This window comes from Triticum aestivum, chromosome 3B (assembly GCF_018294505.1).
Source record: "Triticum aestivum cultivar Chinese Spring chromosome 3B, IWGSC CS RefSeq v2.1, whole genome shotgun sequence".
In the NCBI taxonomy this organism is placed as follows: domain Eukaryota; kingdom Viridiplantae; phylum Streptophyta; class Magnoliopsida; order Poales; family Poaceae; genus Triticum; species Triticum aestivum.
The window spans coordinates 434311738-434320349 of NC_057801.1; positions in this window are offsets into that span (position 1 = coordinate 434311738).

The following is an 8612-nucleotide window of genomic DNA, read 5'->3' on the forward strand; positions in this document are numbered from 1 at the left end:
TAGGGGGAGAGGGAGGGCTGCGCCCCATCCTAGGGTTCCACCCCTAGGGGCGGCGGCCAACCCAAACCCATCTAGGGTGCGGCCAAGGGGGGGGAGAGGGGAAACTTGCCCCCCAAGTTAGGTAGGTGCGCCCCTCCCCCAAACCCTAGGCGCCTTGGGCCCTTGTGGGGGGGCGCACCAGCCCACCTAGTGCTGGTCCCCTCCCACACTTGGCCCATGCAGCCCTCCGGGGATGGTGCCCCCACTTGGTGGACCCCCGGGACCCTCCCGGTGGTCCCGGTACGTTACCGATAAAACCCAAAACTTTTCCGGTGACCAAAACAGGACTTCCCATATATAAATCTTTACCTCCGGACCATTCTGGAACTCCTCGTGACGTCCGGGATCTCATCCGAGACTCCGAACAACATTCAGTAACCAAATACAAACTTCCTTTATAACCCTAGCGTCATCAAACCTTAAGTGTGTAGACCCTACAGGTTCGGGAACCATGCAGACATGACCGAGACGTTCTCCGGTCAATAATTAACAGCGGGGTCTGGATACCCATGTTGGCTCCCACATGTTCCACGATGATCTCATTGGATGAACCACGATGTCGAGGAATCAATCAATCCCGTATACAATTCCCTTTTTCTAGCGGTATTGTACTTGCCCGAGACTCGATCATCGGTATGCTGGTACCTTGTTCAATCTCGTTACCGGCAAGTCTCTTTACTCGTTCCGTAACACATCATCCCGTGATCAACCCCTTGGTCACATTGTGCACATTATGATGATGTCCTACCGAGTGGGCCCAGAGATACCTCTCCGTCACGCGGTGTGACAAATCCCAGTCTCAATTCGTGCCAACCCAACAGACACTTTCGGAGATACCCATAGTGCAACTTTATAGCCACCTAGTTATGTTGTGACGTTTGGTACACCCAAAGCATTCCTACGGTATCCAGGAGTTGCACAATCTCATGGTCTAAGGAAATGATACTTGACATTAGAAAAGCTTTAGCATACGAACTACACGATCTTTGTGCTAGGCTTAGGATTGGGTCTTGTCCATCACATCATTCTCCTAATGATGTGATCCCGTTATCAACGACATCCAATGTCCATGGTCGGGAAACTGTAACCATCTATTGATCAACGAGCTACTCAACTAGAGGCTTACTAGGGACATGGTGTTGTCTATGTACCCACACATGTATCTGAGTTTCCTATCAATACAATTATAGCATGGATAATAAATGATTATCATGAACAAGGAAATATAATAATAATAACTAATTTATTATTGCCTCTAGGGCATATTTCCAACAGTGGATACTAGGGATCAGGCCCTAACAAAACTAATTCGACTACTTGATGAATCTCATCCAACTCCTCACCGACCAGCAAGCCTACGAAGGAATTACTCACTCCCGGTGGGGAGCATCATGGAATTGGCGATGGAGATGGGTTGCTGATGACGACCCCCCTCTCCGGAGCCCCAAACGGACTCCAGATCTGCCCTCCTGAGGAAGAACAGGGCTTGGCGGCGGCTCCATCTCGTGGATCGCTATAATTCCTTCTCCCTGATTTTTTTCTGGAAATATGTGATTTTATAGTATCAGGGGGGTCGTCTGTGGGGCCACCAGGTGGGTACAACCCACCTGGGCGCGCCAGGAGAGGGGGGCGTGCCCTGGTGGGTTGTGCCCACCCAGGTGCCCCTCTCCTGCAGGTCTTGGCTCCAGAAATTCTTATTATTGATATAAAAAATCCTCTCAAAGTTTTGTTCCATTCTGAGAACTTTTATTTCTGCACAAAAACAATAACATGGTAGTTTTGCTGAAAACAGCGTCAGACCGGGGTTAGTTTCATTCAAATCATGCAAATTAGATTCCAAAACAAGAGGAAAAGCGTGAGAAAAAGTCGATATGTTGGAGACGTATCAACTCCCCCAAGCTTAAACCTTGGCTTGTCCTCAAGCAATTCAGTTGATAAACTGAAAGTGAGAAAGGAAAACAGCAACAATGTTATAATCAGCTAGTGAGCAATAATAAAATATCTCAAACAACAACATGTTGTCAAAACGACCATGATCTAATATGACAATAGTGGTATCTCGCTAGCCCTTTCTGAGACCGCAAAACATAAATGTAGAGCACCTCCAAAGTTCAAGCAGCGACTAAACATTGCAATTCATTGTAGAAAAGATCAAGTCATGATGCACCCAACATTAGCTACACATAATGCATAAAGCATGACAACTGTGCTCTACTCAGTTTCTGGCGCTTGTTTTAGAAGGTGGTGACACAACATAAAAAGTAAATAGATAGTCCCTTCACAGAGGGAAGTAGTGATTTGCAGAGGTGCTAGAGCTCATTTTTTAAAACAGAGATAAATGATATTTTGAGACATGCACCCTTCTTATTCACTTCACGACCACCAGTTATCAATATCTTTCATGCTAAGCACGCTAGTGGTGGTTCCCAAGCGGAAACGTAAAGGTTTTGACTCCATTGGGAGTTTTTGTTTGATTATTTCAGAGATGAACTCTTTTTCATGTTTGCAGTTTGGGACTGGGCATCCCTATTACCGCCCATTTTCGTGTGATGGCGAGTGAATAAACACTCGACCTGAGAATAACCCACTTAGCATGGAAGATACCGTGCACCTCCCGTCGTTCCATGAACGATCCAGGCACACAAAAAGGATAATTTTTAGAAGGTTTTAGAGGTGGCACATGCAAATTTACTTAGGACGACAAGGTAATACCGCATATAGGTAGGTATGGTGGACTCATCTGGAATAACTTTGGGTTCAAGGTTTTTGATGTACAAGCAGAGTTCCCACTTAGTACAGGCGAAGGCTAGCAATTAAGATTGAGAAGCGGCCAGCTAGAGAGCAACAACGATCATAACCATGCATTATGCATAAGTAACATTGGATACTAGCATGAGTAGGATATGAACACCATGAACATAAATATCATAGAGGCTATGTTGGTTTTGATTCAACTACATGCATGAACATGTGCCAAGTCAAGCCACTCGAACATTCAGAGGAGGATACCATATCATCATACTACATCACAATCATTTTAATGCTATGTTGATGTCCAAGATAAATCATTATTAACTCCCAGCTACTTATGCATGGCATGAGAAACTATAATCTCTAATTGTTATTGCAAACATGCTTAATCATAATGGGCTGAATCATGGATACTAGGTTAAACATATTTACAAAAATAGAACAAGTCGAGTTCATACCAGTTTCTCCCTGCCACGGCCAGTTCATCGGATGTCGTCATTATTGCCTTTCACTTGCACGACCGAACGATATGAAAATAATAATAGTGCAAGCATGCCATGGAATAAGATGGAATCTTCAAGACATTTTATTCAACAAGAGAAGACAAGGTAAAATGTTCTCTTATTAGTTCAAGAATTATTCATATGAGAGCCACTCAACATTTTCATCGTGGTCTTCTCCTTGGTAAGACTTGAATAAAAAGAAAAGAAGCTCAGAGAAACACACTAAAATATTTTTGGAGTTTTTGATTTTCTAGAATGGGCAAATAAAAGGGAAAATCAAAAACGAGAAAAACCATTTACACGAGAAAGCTCCCAACAAGTAAAAGAAGAACAAGGAAATCTTTTTGGATTTTCTTTTTAATACTACTACTAAGCATGCATAGAAAGTAAACTACTACAACTAATTTTTTTTGGTTTTTCTAAAGTTTTTCAAACACACAAGAAGAAAGCAATAAAATAAATCTAAGCATGGATGATACAATGAAAAAGTGTGGACACCGACAAATGAAGTATGTGGACAAGAATGTAAGGTCGGTGGAAACACGTACTCCCCCAAGCTTAGGATTTTGGCCTAACTTGGTAGTCGATCAGTAGCCTGGAGGATACAAGTCTGCGTGGAAGCTCACAGAGGCTCTCGGTGCAGATGCCTCGGCATGATGTGCTACCACCACTGCTGCATTATGAACTCGGGCCTCGCTCTCAAGAACAAAATATCTCCCCTTGCTATGATAATCAAAAAGAGCAGGCACAGGCAAATGTGTGTCCACAACAGAGATTTGTTCAAACAACAAATTATAAGTGAAGTCATGAATTCTTCCTTTGAGGATCTTATGGCTTTTTAAAGCCGCAAAATCTAAATACTACGTGGGTAGGATAGTGTCAAAGGGCAGAGGTGAAACACGCATCTCTCGTGCCAAACGTGTGGCATAAATTCCCCCATAGAACCAGCCACTGTTAGAATTATTTTGAAGTCTACGTGCAACAATCGCTCCAAGGTTATAATTCCGTTCGCTAGTGAGAGCGGTGTGAATGACGCTCAAGTCTAGCGCACAAAGTATGCTACAGTCTTGCTTTCCTACTATGCATTTCCCGTTAAATAATGCAAAATACTGAATTGCGGGAAAGTGGATGCTCTTTATTCTGCCTTGTGTCACTCCCCTATTTTCACCGTAACAAAGGCTAGTCAAGAAAGACTCGTACTCAGCCCTCGGTGGTTCATCAAGCGAACCCCAATATGGCAGCTTGCAATGGTAAGCAAAATTCTCCAGTGAGATGGTAAATGGATTATCATAAGCTTAAAAGACACCCTAGACTCATGAGGGAAAAATGTAAATCCTTTGACAAATGACTCAGTGGGAAGTTGACGTTGTTCACACTTATCTGGAAGGTAGGGACCAAGGCCAGCATTGTGAACATATTGCTCAAATTCCTCCTTAATGCCCACACGCATCATGTATTCATCGCAAGGCCATAAGCATGTTTTGGTGGCGGCATCACGCGTGGAACTTTCACTTGGTTCAACATAAGACCTACGAGCAGAACTGCTACTAGAAGATGCCCCCGAGGATCGTCTCCTCGAAGAGCTCCTTCCAAATAGGTTCATCATGTCCGCGCACAATTTTCTGAAAATAGTAAATTTTGAGGTGACAAAAATTTGTCAACAAAACTTCACAAAATTGATAGCAACTACTCCTAGAGATACATAGAGGCCATAGCAAGCATTCAAACCACTTAGAACACTAAGAATTCAACATGCAAGCTCATATACAGCAGCACCAAGAGTAACTAATTATTCAAAGTATAAACCACTAAAACAAAAACTAATTGGACAAATGGTGGAGTCACATACCAAGCAACAATCCCCCAAAACAGTTTCAGAAACAGAGCTTCGAGCAAAGAGATCGAAATTCGCGGGTTTGAGCTCAAGAACACGGGAGAGAGAGCAGTGGGGATTTTTTCTGGAGGTAAGTGATGATGTGGGCTAAAGAGATAAGTGAGGGGGCCCACATGGGGACCACAACCCATCAGAGCGCGCATGGGGGTCCTGGCGCACCCAGGTGGTTGTGCCCACCTGGTGCACCTCCCTCTGGTATTATTTGCACCAAAAATTCATAAGTATTCAGGAAAAAATTGTATCAGGTTTTCAGAGCATTCTGAGAACTTTTATTTTTGGGTAATTTTTTATTGCACGGGAAGTTCAGAAAACAGACAAAACATGGCATTTTATTTTATTGAACTAATAAAAATAGGAAACAAAAAGTAGGGACAAAAGGTAGTGCTTACTAAATTCATCAACTTCATACCTCTTAAAATGATTCATTAATAAGGTTGATCAGGTCTTAGTAATAACCACTTTCGATTAGCATGAAACCGAAGAACTTTCGTAAATCACTAGGTTACCTCAATGGGGATATGCATTTCCCCAAAAATAAGCATTTCATATTTCTTTTTGACAGTAGGTAGAGGTATTTGAAAACTTCCAATAGTGATTGTCAGAGATTTTTCAATAACATTAATACCTTTCACTTGGAATTGTTTATTTGGAAAGTGCACCATATGCTCATTACCATTAATATGAATAGTGACCTTGCTTTTATTGCAATCAATAACAGCCCCTGCAATATTCAAGAAGGTTCTACCAAGGATAATCAACATGTTGTCGTCCTCGGCCATCTCAAGTATAACAAAGTCAATCAAAATAGTAACATTAGCAACAACAACGGGCACATCCTCACAGACACCGATAGGTATGGCAGTTGATTTGTCAGCCATTTGCAAAGATATTTCAGTAGGTGTGAGTTTATTCAAGTCAAGTCTTTTATATAAAGTGAAAGGCATAACAATAATACCAGCTCCTAAATCACACAAAGCAGTTTTCACATAATTCTTTTTGATAGAGCAAGGTATAGTTGGTATACCCATATCTCCTAGTTTTTTAGGTACTCCATCTTTAAAAGTATAATTAGCAAACATAGTGGAGATTTCAGCTTTCAGTATTTTTCTCTTATTTGTGATGATATCTTTCATATACTTTGCATAAGGAGGCATTTTTAAGATGCCAGTCAAGCGAGTACACAAAAAGACTGGCCTCAGCATTTCAGCAAAGCGTTCAAATTCTTCATCATCTTTCTTTTTAGTTGACTTAGGTGGAAAAGGCATAGGTTTTTTAACCCATGGTTCTCTTTCTTTATCGTGTTTTCTAGCAATGAAGTCTCCTTTGTCATATCTTTTATTCTTAGGTTGTGGGTTATCAAGATCAACAGGTGGTTCTATCTGAACATCATTATCTGGTTCCTTATCATTATTTGTTTGAGTGTCTTCATGAACCTCATCATTGTATTTTTCATTATATTACCAAATTGAGTTTCAGCATCAAAGATAGAAGTTTCATTTTCATTATCAGGAGGTTTGTCTATTTCAGGTTCACTAGAAGCATGCAAAGTCCTATCATTTTTCTTTTTCTTTTTCTTTTTAGAAGGACTAGGTGTAGTGGTGTTGTTCCTTTGAGAATCTTGTTCAATTCTTTTCGGGTGACCCTCGGGATAAAGTGGTTCCTGTGTCATTTTAGCTCCTCTAGTTGCAACTCTAACAACAAAGTCATGTATGTTATGATTCATCTCATCAAGTAATTCTCTTTGTGATTTAGCAACTTGTTATAACTGGGTTTGAACCATAGAAGCATGTTTTCCAACACCTCTAATATCATTTGAGATTATAAATAACAAGTCACTCAAGCGAGCAATCATATCAGAATTATATTTCAATTGTTTCATAACATTTGCATTGAAGTGGTCTTGTTTTCTAATGTAATTATCAAACTCATAAAGGCATTGACTAGGATGTTCATTATGAGGATCATCACTATCATTGAATTTCATTAAGGATTTTACCTCTACCACCTTGGGTGATGGTGGTGCTTCAAGCCCATGTATTTCTTCGATAGGTGGTAAAATTTTAACATCCTCAGCCTTAATACCTTTTTCCTTCATAGATTTTTTTGCCTCTTGCATATCTTCAGGACTGAGATATAAGATACCCCTCTTCTTCGGAGTGGGTTTAGGTGGTGGTTCAGGAATAGTCCAATCATCATAATTTTTCAATATGTTATTCAATAATTCTTCAGCTTGAGCAATAGTTCATTCCCTGAAAACACAACCAGCACAACTATCTAGGAAGTCTCTAGAAGCATCGGTTACTCCATTATTGAAGATATCAAGTACTTTATTTTTCTTAAGAGGATGATCAGGTAAAGAATTAAGCAATTGGAAAAGCCTCCCCCAAGCTTGTGGGAGACTCTCTTCTTTAGTTTGAACAAAGTTAAATATTTCCTGTAAGGCAGCTTGTTTCTTATGAGCAGGAAAATATTTTTCAGAGAAGTAGTAAATCATATCCTGGGGACTACGCACACAACCAGGAGCAAGAGTATTGTACCAAGCTTTAGCATCACCCTTTAATGAGAACGGAAATAATTTGAGAATAAAGTAGTATCGTGTTTTCTCATCATGAGTAAAAAGGGTGGCTATATCATTCAACTTAGTAAGATGTGCCACAACAGTTTCAGTTTCATAACAATGGAAATGATTAGATTCAACCAAAGTAATTAACTCTAGGTCGACAGAGAATTCATAATCCTCATCAGCAATAACAATAGGTGAAGTAGCAAACTTAGGGTAACATTTGATTCTAGCATTCAGAGATTTTTCTTTATACTTGTGTAATAATTTCTCTAGATCATATCTATCCTTACAAGCAAGAATATCTCTAGTTGCCTCTTCACTCATAACATAGCCTTCCGGTACCTTAGGAAATTCATATTTAGGAGGGCTAGCTCTATCAAGTGTTTCAGGAGTTCCAGTTTCAAGCTTATCATCAGATTCAACAACATCATATTGTATTACTCTAGCAATTTGTTCATCAAGAAATTCACCAAGTGGCACATCATCATTATCAAGCATGGTACTAGCATCATCATAAGCATCATTCATAGTAGAAGTAGCATCATCAATAACTTGCGACATATCAGAATTAACAACATGTGGTGGTGTTGCAAGTTTACCCATAATAGAAGGTGAATCTAAAGCAGAACTGGATGGCAGTTCCTTACCTCCCCTCATATTTGAGGGAAATATCTTAGTCTTAGCATCCTTCAGATTCTTCATAGTGATAATATGATAATAATCCCAAGTGACTCAACAAATATAGCTATGCTCTCCGGCAATGGCGCCAGAAAAAGGTCTTGATAACCCACAAGTATAGGGGATTGCAACAATTTTCGTGGGTAAGTATTTAACCCAAATTTATAGATTCGGCACAAGGGGA